Source organism: Balaenoptera ricei, chromosome 16, assembly GCF_028023285.1.
Source record: "Balaenoptera ricei isolate mBalRic1 chromosome 16, mBalRic1.hap2, whole genome shotgun sequence".
NCBI lineage: Eukaryota > Metazoa > Chordata > Mammalia > Artiodactyla > Balaenopteridae > Balaenoptera > Balaenoptera ricei.
In genome coordinates, this window is record NC_082654.1 from 66,281,192 (window position 1) to 66,293,481 (window position 12,290).

The 12,290-nt window shown below is 38.0% G+C and overlaps 1 protein-coding gene across 3 annotated transcripts in view; it reads left to right on the forward strand.

The window, feature by feature from the left end:
- The window catches only part of CTNNA3 (catenin alpha 3), a 1,736,704-nt gene that overhangs the window by 34,753 nt on the left and 1,689,661 nt on the right, over positions 1-12,290 (forward strand). Inside the window, exon 1 of one of the 3 annotated variants that reach the window (XM_059899112.1) lies at positions 12,048-12,057. The exons of the other annotated variants lie outside the window; for them this stretch is intronic. The gene's annotated coding sequence lies outside the window, so the exon portion shown is untranslated. Of the gene's footprint in view, positions 1-12,047; positions 12,058-12,290 lie in introns of those variants that run through there. 3 annotated transcript variants of the gene reach the window in all.

The following is a 12,290-nucleotide window of genomic DNA, read 5'->3' on the forward strand; positions in this document are numbered from 1 at the left end:
CATAGGGCAGGGTTTAACTTTCTTGAGCCTTTGGCATTTCCTAGAACCTATCTCCAATGTTGGTTTTGGAGCAAGCTCTTCTCCTTACCTTCCTTATCTTTATCTCTATCTCCATCTCTATCATTTTTTCTCCCTTGGTTATCTTGGCTCTCTTACAATATTGATCATTAGTGTTCTGTTCTGGATTTGGTCAGGGCACTCTGATGTGTGACAAAAGATAACACTGGGAGAAATAAAAGTCTTTCCTCCTTAGAGTATACTAGACAGGGAGATCTTACTATATAAAAGCAATTTAATAAATTAATATTTCTATTAGGTGAGTGCATAAATGACTCATGCAGAGACTGTAGACCCATTGTCTTATCAAATAGTATGTGCCCTGAGTATGAAAAAGTTTGAAAATAAATTGTTGTGAGAGTACGAATGATATAATTTTATAAAAAATAGAATATGACTAACATGTATTACCTGTTTATGTTTATGGAATCCTTACCTGAGCACTGGCAAACCACAATATACTATATAGAAACTTTCCCAAACCTCACTATTAAAAGATTTTTTAATTGCTAAAAATAGACTTCCTGCACTTGGATAAAGGCTGACCATAGTGGAAGCAGTTGATTTATGCCATGGACAGGAGTAGCCTTGGGATTTGGTGATTTATGACATAAATCCTGGAAAAGGTACTGACCTCTTCAAATGGGGTATGGGAAGAAGGAAGCTGAAAACTGGAGCGTTGGCCAAACTTCTGTATATGAAGGAGTCTCATAGCCCCTTCCCAATTATATAGTCCTCTCAATAGAATGATGGGGAATGGGGAAGCCCTGATTTGTAGTGTTTGCCAATTTTTGTGGTGTGAATACTCCTAACCATGGCCATTTTCAAATTACCTGCATGATGGCACTGAATGCAGAACTGGGAATAGATGCTCACAATCTGCGCTTTCATCTGTACTTCATCTCACCCCACAGTAGGTGAGATGCCACTTGCAACTCACCAGCAATGGGCTCTCATTTCCGTGTGGCCTGTGAGTGATCCGGTTCATGAGTACCATTCCAAGGGCCTGCTTTCTAGGCCCACTCCTGGTATAAACAGTCTTGGCTTGGATTCTCCCTGAAAACAAGAGCCTGAGACAGGAACTTGTGTCTAGGTAGTTTATTTGGGTGGCAGCACCATGGAGCAGGGATGAGGTACTGGGCAGAGTGAGGAAAACAGAAAAGGATAATATTAGATAAGCTTGTGTTTTCAGAGTCACTGCTGAGCCCAGCTGGGACTTGACGCCACCCAGAACCTTCCGAGGATTGTGTAGAATGCCACTTAGAGTTCTCTACCTGGGGGCCAATTGGAAGGAGCAGTTGTCTACCAGTTCCTTACCCTCACTTGTTGTGTGTTAATCTTGGACACTCACTCCTGGGAACTTCTATGGATATACACATACTGAGTGGGCTCCCCGTGTCGTCTGTGGTATAGGAGAAGCCGCCCTGTGGACAGTAAAAGACATGAGGTGTGACACTGACAATGTGAGGTTGTTGTGGCCTGCCAGGAACTATCTTCCACAGGTGTGATGGGAATCAGAGGTGAGGCTAACCAGAAGTTTCTGATACAGCTGATACTTGGTTTCTAATGTTTTGAAAGGTGGACTAAACATTTATTCACAGTGAAGCTACTATTTAGGATCATGGGTCTTGTGGAATTAAATTGCTTATCAGAGAACTGAAAAAATTTTGGGGGCAAATGTGGTTGTGTTTTTCCTTTCTCTTTCCTCTTCCTCAAGTAAAACTCTGGGTGGCGCAGTGTTTCTGTGTCATAAGAAACCCATAGAAAGGATTTAATCAAGTTCATAAACATTGAAAATACATGGGCAAATTCACTTAATGAATATTTAATATTAGAAATGTGAAAATATAAACAATTTATGAAACCATGAAGTCATTTAAAGGGTCTTTTTAAAAAAAAATTATTTATTTATTTATGGCTGCGTTGGGTCTTCATTGCTGTACACAGGCTTTCTCTAGTTGCTGAGAGTGGGGGATATGCTAATTGTGGTGCGTAGGCTTCTCATTGCGATGGCTTCTCGTTGTGGAGTATGGGCTCCAGGCATGCCGGCTTCAGTAGTTGTGGCGCAAGGGCTTAGTTGCTCCATGGCATGTGGGATCTTCCCTGACCAGGGATCGAACCTATGTCCCCTGCATTGGCAGGCAGGTTCTTAACCGCTGCACCACCAGGGAAGTCCTTAAAGGGTCTTCTAGGTGTTTTATAAGGGATAAGGGATGATATAAAACAACTTTGATGAGATTTAGGGCTTATTTCTGTTTTGTTTCTTTTAGATAATATTTTTAGAAGTTTTTACGCTTCTACTACTTAATTGTAGGTCTTTGTGTGATTTCTTTCCATTTACTAAATGAATAAAGACAAAATAACAGTATAGTTTCATAGCTAAATCTCTAATTAAACCTTTTCCTCCCTGACAGTTTATTTTGGGATATCATCCTTATGTTATTTCCTCTCTTTGAGGTTAGTATCTGTGAATTATTTGTGTATTTGATTGCCTTTAGGTGTTTGTAAAAATTCAAGGAGAGCAAGGAGGATAGTGAAAACTACGTGACATGATTCATGCTTTGCCTTAGCTATTTTTTAGAAAAAGAGGAACAAAAGCTAGATCTGGCCTAGTCTTACTAGAAAAGAATCCTCTCATAACCTCTTTTATCGATTACTCACCTTCCTTTGTCAGTCTTTGTCTCTGAACATTTCCCAAGCTAGTGAATAGTTTGAGATCTTGTGAAATTCTGCTAGATGTAAAGCCCAGTACTGAATTTTAAAAATTTAGTTCTTAGTGTTTGTACTAGTTTCTGAGGTAAAATATCGATTTTGTGTATGAGCAAGAGGAAACAGTTGAGATTGTTCATAGAAGTTTTAACTTATTTAAATTCACAGAATTAGAAAGTGTCTGTGAGTCATGGTCTAGTTTTTAAGCTACTGAGATTTACCTTATTTTCGAATCAGCGGTTTAAATTAGGTCCCTAATTTCAAAGTACCTTAAAATCTCTAATACCTAGATTTTTTGCATAATTTCTGAGACATAAATTCCTGGTTTGCACATGGTGTTAATATTCCTATATTTGATAATTTGAATTCTGATAACACATTAAACTCCTATGTTTGTATTATTGCAAGGAGTAGCCCACCCAAACAAGGATCATTCATACCTAGGTGCCATATAGTAAGGGTTCTGCTTATCTAGCTGACTATTGGCAGTCAGTTAAGATACTTCCCCTTAAGAGTACGTATATGAAAAGAGTTCTTACAACTCAGGACATGATAAGCATTTGCATTGATTATTTGAGAAGAACTAAACCTGCATTATGTAAAGAATGCCTACCCCAAAATTTTTCACCTGTGTTGATAGTAATGTTTGCAATCTACAGCCTTGGTTAGATCCAGTTCCCAAACAAATCCACCTTGTAGATGGAAGCTGGAATTTTAGTCCCGTATCTGGTGTGCCTGGGTGAAGCATGAGCATTTTGTGTCCATTGAATCATAGCCTTTCATCTAACTCTCCACCATGTTTGTTTAATCTAGGTGACTGGGTTTCTGCCCAGTGCACTTGGCTGGGGCTCTAACTTCCTTCCTTAGGCTGGGCGTTTCTAATTGAACCACCTGAAATAGGGCATCACCACCACCTAACACAGAGTGACACTGCTGGGAGGAGACTCCTGATGCAGTGCCCCACTCATTAGATTGTTGGTTTTTGGACATTGTAACTGGTCCTAATTAAATACAGGTTTGCTGTATTTAATTAGGCCATCAAGCCACTTGGATTGGGCTGCCATCAAAGTCTCTTTGGGGTTTAGCCCTATCATTTGGTCAGTTCCTCTAGCCATATTCTTGCTCAGCTCTTTATTGTTGCTTGGTTCTTTCTCTTTCTTGTACTTGCTCACTGCTTAAATTGAGCCTGCCTAAAATGCAATGTGAAGTATATACCATATACTAAGTAGTTTACATGATTAAAAATAGCTACCACTTATTTGAAGACTTTACTATATGTCATTCAAATTTCTGAGTCTGAACACCTGCATTATAAAATAAGGTCACATATTCTTTTAGATATCTAGATTCCAGTAGCTTAAATTCCTACCGTCTTAGTGCCAGAAATCAGCCCCTTAAAGTGTTTCTGGGCTGTTTCTAAGTCATGCCCAGAGCTCTCTCAGTTGTGTTTAGGAAGAGGTCCATCATGTTTTCCTGTTTTGGATGCCGTGTCATGCTGCTGCACTGCTGCCTTTGCTCTTGTCCTTCAGGTTGATATTCCATCCAAATCAAGAAACAGACCCTTTCCTTAATTTTCCACAGGATAGCATTTTAACCAGCGTTTATAGAAAGAGGCGGGATAAAGAAAAGACAGTACATAATAATTACGACAGTAACTGTGGCCATGCTCAGAATCCCCTGGTCCAAGTTCTGCTTGGTTTTCAAAGCTTCCTTGAAAAGTGCTCCTCTAACTTGTTTTCATCTACCACTATTATGAACATGCCAGCTTGCTCTCTCCACTGTGGGAACTCTCTGGCTTGTCTCTTCTATTTGGAGTCTAGGCTCCCAAACCTTGGGACTTCAGAGAGAAAAGGGACTTTCCCATTTTCAGCTAAAAACCTGGCTGTCCGCTTCTCATTCTTGTCCTGGAATCAACTTCTTCCCCAGGATAAATAACAGTGGGAATATCCATCCTTTTCAGGGGATACCTCACTCCCTCACTCATAGGATATGGTCTGGTCCTGTGGGTGCTGCCCATCTTCACTTCTCCTTTAGGCAATTACCATAGCTGTCTTTAATACATTTCCTAGAGATCTGAGTTATTCTCTAAATGGGACTTCTGTAGTTCATTCCAGGATGTTCTATGCCATTCCAGTTAGAGCTTGTTACAGAATTTTCCCTTCCCTTCTTCCTCCCTCCCTTCCCTTCCCTCCCCTCCTTCCTTCCTCCCATCCATCCATCCATCCATCATCTATTTATCTTCTTCATTTCAGCCTTGGGGCTCTTGTAAACATGCATTGTTTTACATCAGTGGTTCTCAAGTCCCCACTCTCTCTCCTTGCTCCAGGGTCAGGCAGTTCTGGTTGCCATAGTAGCTGTAGGACATATTTGTCATTTAATTGACTTGAGGGAAAGAAGCTTAAAGGTTTTGCAATGTTTGAAACTCTCCCCTAAAATGAATAGTCCCACATCCTGTGCAACTTTCAAATATCTCACTGGACTTTCATGTAGGTCTTGTTTATAATTTTCTAAGCCTTGAAACTAATTCTGATTTTACTTATAAACAAAGTATTTTTTGCACAGTTTTAATATACACTGAATTTTTCAGGAATGCAACCAATTGGGTATATTAAAGGAAGATTGTTCTTCTGTATTGTTCACCATTTCAGAAAAATCACATCACTATTTCAATGCTGCTTGTGGCATTTGAACTGCCAATACAGTACATCCTTATCAATCTATATTTGTCGCTGTCACATTCCCAGTGATTCTATATGCATAAGGAGAAAAGTGACTCTTTTATTATGTGTTCCCATGTAAGTGTGCCTGAGTATTTGCATAATGAAATGCAAATATATAATTTATGTAAAATACATATAATATAGAAACAACATTTATATATAAAATATATTTTTAAAGACTCAGTATAGTCAATGTGTAGTTAGTAAGTATGAATTTCATTTCAGGATGTTAAAAAAAATACATTGGAAAATATTTTTTAATAAAGGGGGTGTAATTCTGATGGGTTTGAGGGCCATGTAAATTTATACAGGGAAAAGAAATGGTTCTCTTTAAGAAGCAATCAAATTCTGCAGAGACATGCCTCACTGAATTTCTCTGAATGAAATGACAGTCATTTCCTTCATTACATTTAAGTGAAATTTGCTTTAACATTTACACAACTAGAAAATCTACTACTATATTTGTTTTCTTAGAACCAAGAGACAATTTGTTTCAAAGGTAAATTTAACCTCAAACTCTTAGGAGGCCAAAAGTGATTCTGACTTTTAAATAATATCAATACTACCACACCCCTTTCTGAGTTCCTCTAGTTTTGGATGCTACATTACTTGTTTACATCATTTATAACTAGCTTTTGAGGTTAGAATCACAAATACAAGATAATTTCTTTAAAACTTTAAAAGCTGTATCAATTAAAAATGAAGTATGTTAATCCTTCAGAAGTAATATAATACATCTCTTGTTTAAATAATTTGAAATAAAAAGGCAGGTTCAATGACAGTAAATATTGGTTTTGTTCTAGGTGTTCTGTGTCTCTGAAAATGATTTTGATTTTCAAAGCTGCAAGAGCAAGTTGTTTTTAGAACCATCAATACAAGATGCTCTGTTTTTTAAATATATTCAAGGGACTGATAGGGTAGTTAATTAACAAAAGAAATGTTACCCAGGAGGTCTGTGCTGGGAATTTTCATTAACAAGTTGAAAAAGAAGTAACAAAGTAATCAATGAACTAAAGCAGACATGATTGACTGTAATTACTGTGCTTGTTAAGGTTATTGACTAACAGCAAGATGAGCTGTCAGAGTTGAGGCATGGCACTCTGAGAAGATTAAATGAGAAAAATTAATGAGAAGAACATTCATTTTAGCCTTTCTGTTGTCACCAAGGCAATGAAGTTAACGTGTCAATTTTAGTAGTTCTGAAATAGTTAAATTGAGATTTTAAAATTTAGCATAAATACATTCTGACTAGCATTTAATTACTGTATTTGGGTTTACATAAAGTGAAATAGAGGGAGAGGGAGAAATTAGGTGATAAGTATATAAAGACAACAAGCAAGACAACTGTAGTTTGTATCAGGGTAATAGCTGTGAAGATGGAGAGGCAATGGATTTGAAGGATATTTGAGAATTAAAATTAATAGAATATTCTATTATGACTCTGACATCTTTCATTTCCGTATCAAGGCAAATATAACTGCCTCCAGGAAATTTTCCTGGATTACCCCCTCATTCTAGAGCTCTCTCTCATTCCTTTGAAATCCCATAGCTATTGATGCTTTATCTTGTATAGTTAATTTTCATATGCCATGCTGTTAAAGATACTGCCATTGCCCCTGGCTTTTATTCCAGTGGTGAAGACACAAAAAGTAAACATATAAGTAAATATGCAAGGTTGTGATAAGTGACTGGGGGCAGTGAGGTAAGGTAATCAGGTAGTACTTCTCTGAGGGATTATATCAAGGATGGGAATGAGCCAGACATGTAAATAGCTGGGAGAAAATGATTTCAGGCAAAAGAACAAACAGCAAGTGCAATGGCCCTAAGGGAATAAGCTTGGATGTTTTCTGAACAGAAAGTGTAATTGAAGTCAATGAACTAGGGGGAAGAGTGCTATGAGTCACGGTGGGAGAGGTTGACAGGAGCCAGATCATGCAGGGCCTTATAGATTTGGTAAATAATTTGGATTTTGTGCTATGAGTGATAAGCCATTGGATGATTTTAAGCAGGAGAATAACATGAGCTAAGCTGTATTCTGAAATATTTAGATGCTATGTAGAGAATGGATTGCAAATGCCTCAGAAGAGTTGGGGTAGGGGAGATAGAGACATGGATGTATTCAAGATAACTTTTGGAAATAGATTTAATGGAAATTCTTGATGATTGTGAGGGAAAAGAATGAATGAAGGATGACTACTAGGTTTTGGCTTAAGGAACTAGGTGATGGTACCAATTACTAGACTATGAGTGACAGAAATAGGGTTTTTTCCCCCTCCATCCCTTAATTTTTTAAATTATTATTTTTTAATTGAGATATAATTGACCTACAACACTGTGTTATTAGTTCCAGGTACACAACATATTGATTTGATATTTCTATTATAAAATGATCACCATGAAAGAAATAGGTTTGAGAGGGAAAATCAAGAACTCTTTTTTGGGACAAATTAAGTTTGAAATGCATATTTGTTATCCACATGGAGACAGTAGTTGGATATATGCCTCTGGGGCTCATGAGGCAGGTCTGGGTTTGGGATACAAGTTTGAGAATCATTAGCATGTGAAGGTGTGACTGGTTTATTGAGTGAACAAGTTTTCTCAATCCTTGCATTTCACTTTGCTGCATCTCCCTTTCTCATTTCTAAATGATACATTGGGTGGGTTCCATAATTTTCCTGCCATTTTCAGTTCTTTAAGGCCTGCTTAGCCCAGTTTAAAACTCCTATATGATTTCAGTTTAAATCTCATCTCCTCCCTTTCCTCCAGCGCTGACAAGATGTCCTCTTGAGGGACTTGAAATGGGGAAGGGGCAAGATTGACTTTTCTACCACTCTTACTGCTCTGGTATCTTTGAGAGGAGAAGAGTAGTTGGCCTAGTTCCTCTAATTTTTCAGATCCCCTAACTTTCCCTCTATTGTTGGGGATAGGAGAGGGAATAGGAGAGGAAGAGCATAAAGCTCTTTTCTTAACTGATTTTTAGTAAGCCCTGGAGTGTGATGTCTGCCCTCAGATACTGGAAATTCCTTAGCGTGCAATGTACACAGATGGATTCTTTTTCTTTCATTTTGAGCCTTAGTTGCCAATCCTGAGCAACAAGAAAAATCCCACTCAGCATCCTATTAAAGATCTCATTTAAAGCCATAGGATTGGATGATGTATTCCCTGAGGTAACAGTATGGATTTGGCCACGTGGAAGTTGTTGGTAGACTTGAAAATGGCCCTTATGGCGGTGGAGGTGATAGAAGTCACATAGAGTGGGTTGTGGAGTAAATGAGAAGTGAAAACATAGGGAAGGCAAGCAACTCATTAGGGAAGTATTGTGATAAAGGCGGCAGAGAACTTGGAGGAGCAGCTGGAGGGAGTGTAAGGTGAAGCTAATGGTTGTTTGTTGATATTTTTAATTTAGAGGTGGTGCCGATCATTAGAAGAGGGGTTATAATGTGGTACATGAGATGATAATGAAGGAGCAGAGCCCTTGAGAAGTGGGGAGAAGAAGGGATCCAGAACAGAAGAGGAGAGATTAGCTTTTGGTAGGAGCAAGGGTACAGCTTGAATTGTAATAGGAGAGAAGGCAGAGAAGATAGGGCTTGTGCTGGTGGTTTTGTAGATTTGATGATGAGAAGGTAAGGGATATTTCCCAGGATGGCTTCTGTTTTTGCGAATGAGACAGGAGAGTTGATTAGTAGCTAATAACAGGGTGGGTGGGAAGGGAGAGTGGGAAACATCTTTTTGCTACAGTACACAAACCTTGAAATAGGGGCAGATTGATTTCGATTCACCTAAAACACCCAGCAAAGTGCTGGAACTATTTATCACATATTTTTGGAATAAAATAATTTTAATTATCACAAACTGAAAGTATTCTTTGCTTTAAATCTTATCTTAAAAAGGTGTTATAGCTGTTCAGAAAATTATATATATTTTTAGGCCCCAACCTGAAATTGTGAATATTTTGAGGTGTAATGTATAGAATAAAATGGACTTACGGTTCATGCAAAAGCTACTTTCATTTTTTTAAGGGATTTTAATGAAAAGAAGAAACTGTATTCCATTCTGATTAAAGAACTGATTGTACCCTGAAGGGCTTATTTTCCAGGAGGGATTGTTGATAGGGATAAAATTGTTTTCTTTCAGGAGGCCTCCCTTCTGTGCCTCTAATCTAGCTGGCCCCTAAAACAGGACTCTGCACCAAGGGGCTCCTCAGTACATGTGGTTGAGTGAGTTTGTCTGGGACCAGCCCTGATACCTAGAGCCAAAGAACCCTTGATTACCTCGGGAGGATTTCTACAACGTCTCTGATTCATTCTTTTTTCTCTTTTTTTCTAGCTCCTCTATCCCTAACTTTTGTTTGCTTGCAAGAAGAATGTGAGCCAAAATTTTAAAGTTTCAAAAGTATAAAGAAAGGAAACAAGTAAATAGGGAAGGAGAATAAATACTGAACAAGACTGGGCAAGGTGACAAGATGGAATTACTGTGAAAATCTGGAAGGGGGCCAGGGTGCAAAATGCAGCGGCTGTGTAGTTTACAGGAACTATTTAGTGTTCAGCATGCTTCAGTGATCACCCGGAGAAAGCCAGATTTTTCCGGTTTTGTTTGCTACCCTATAGTTAGCTATGGAAATCTGACATAGGTGATCTGTGTTTTCTGTCAGCCAACCGATATAAATACAGAGGACTATGGGGCCTCTGCTCATCAAATCCGACGTGATTTGAATTGCTAGGAGGAGGACCTCTTGTGGCTATAGTGGGGAATACTTCAGCTAAAACTGCTCTTGGAGGCTGCAGACATTTTTATGAGGGAATTAAAAAAAAACCCAACTCTTTAGAGCTCTTTAAAATTGTATTTCATATATTTATAATATTCAGTTGGTTTGATAACACCAAGTAACCAATTGCATCTGTATTGCATCTCTGAGGAGTTCAATGTAATTTGAAGCACTTCAGATTTTATCCATTTAATTCGCATATCCCTTGAAAAGTAGATAGGAAGAATAGGGGTTTTCATCTCCATTTTGCAGATGGAAAGGAGAGGTACAGAGCAGGTAAATAACTTATTTGTGCCTTTAAAGTGGGGGCAGGCAGGCTCATAATAGAATTTGGATATCTAATCTTGGGCTCAATTCAACAGTCTGTGTTTAGAAAACATTCAGTATTAAAGCTCTAAAACAAAAACTTCTATTTTGCAAGTGTCAAGTGATTTCTTTATTCAAGAAAAGATGGAGTGAGAGACATAAAACTTACTCTTTGTTTTCACTGTGAAAAGAGGCTGTTCCTCGATTCTCCAGGGGGAAAAAGCTGCTTTAAAAAAATCTGGAGAGGACAGTATGTTAGCAGCTAAGCATCTTTAGATAAATGTAATGTCAGTTATGCACATTTTAGAGGAAGCTACATAAAAATAGTTATTTCACAGATTTCCCTAGAAATCATATAAAATGAAACCTCTTTCATAATTGATTCTCTGACAATTTCCAGACCTTGCCTTTTCCTCTCAGCTCCCTCATGTTTGTTCTAAGAGTGCCTGTAGAGCTAATAAATAAATGCCTTTAAAATTTTTTGAATTAAGTCTTTTAAGAACAGGAATGCCCAAACTCAAATGAGTAGTTCTGTTTTAGGGGCAGTTACCACCTGCAGTTTTTAGAAGCTATTGGAAGAAAGTCACAAAAGTGGTAATGCCTAAGGAAATATGGTACAAGTTCAAGTGGGGTGTCAAGGAATAGATGAAGTGATAAAGCTTAAGGCAGGGCTATGCAAGATTGTTCCAGTGAATGGTAAGATGTTGATGGAGAGGAGATTAAAAAAAACGGAAGAGGAAATATGAAAAAGAATAGCCATAGAAAAAAGAAATTTTGTTGGAAAAATTTCTAGGTTTTTTTGGTGACTTTAATAATGGTTCCACCTGTGGAGTTTTTGGTAAATCTTCACTTTACATTCTTTACTGACAATTATGTAGGTCCAAGTAAATCCCAGAAGCAGAGAGTGTGATGCTTGGTGCAAGGGTATGAGACAGGTAAGATTTCAGAGGAAAGACACTGTCTCAGATGTGACACATAATTCTGTGGTACTGAAGACACTGAATTTTACATAATTGATCTTTTGATCTGTGGATTTCCTGGACTATTCCTGCTTTATCATTTTTCACTCTTGATAATTCCAGCGTTCAGCTTTAATTAGATGTAAGAGGTCCTTATTTTGGAAAGGGACTAGAGAAATGCAGATATAACTTATTTAGAGCTTCCTGACAGCTTTGTTTGTAGATCTCTAGGCAAAGTATGTGTCTGGCCTTTTTCAACAAAGTATTTTCAGTAACAAGTTGTCAGTGAGGTCAGTGACTAGCAGTTCAGGATTAGATACCACCCACCCTGGTTTGTAACCTCCCCCTTCTTTCTCATCCTGGGTGAATGACGCTCAGCTGAAGTGACTGCCCCACTGTCACTGCCTCTCTATTTGGTACTCTGTAACTCTGTGACTAACCAAGAAGTCGTCTTTTTTTTTTCTCCCCCAAACTCTTTTTGGAAAATTTCCTACAAGAGCTGAATTTTAAACACATTTACTTTATAGGAAGCAACAGAAAGGTAAGAGTCAAATTGGTAAAAAGAGGAGCTGGACTTCAGTGCTTTTTTGTTTCTGCGTTGAAATTGCTCTGCCTTAGTTATATAGTGTAGGTTTAAAATGTGGGGTTTCTTTCTGAATTAAAGAATACATTATTATATAAAATGGGAATGTTTTGACTAGTTATGGTGAGAAATGTAGGCTTTCATGCTAAGTTTAAAGTTATAAATAACTTTCAAGCTAGTGCCAGGGGAAG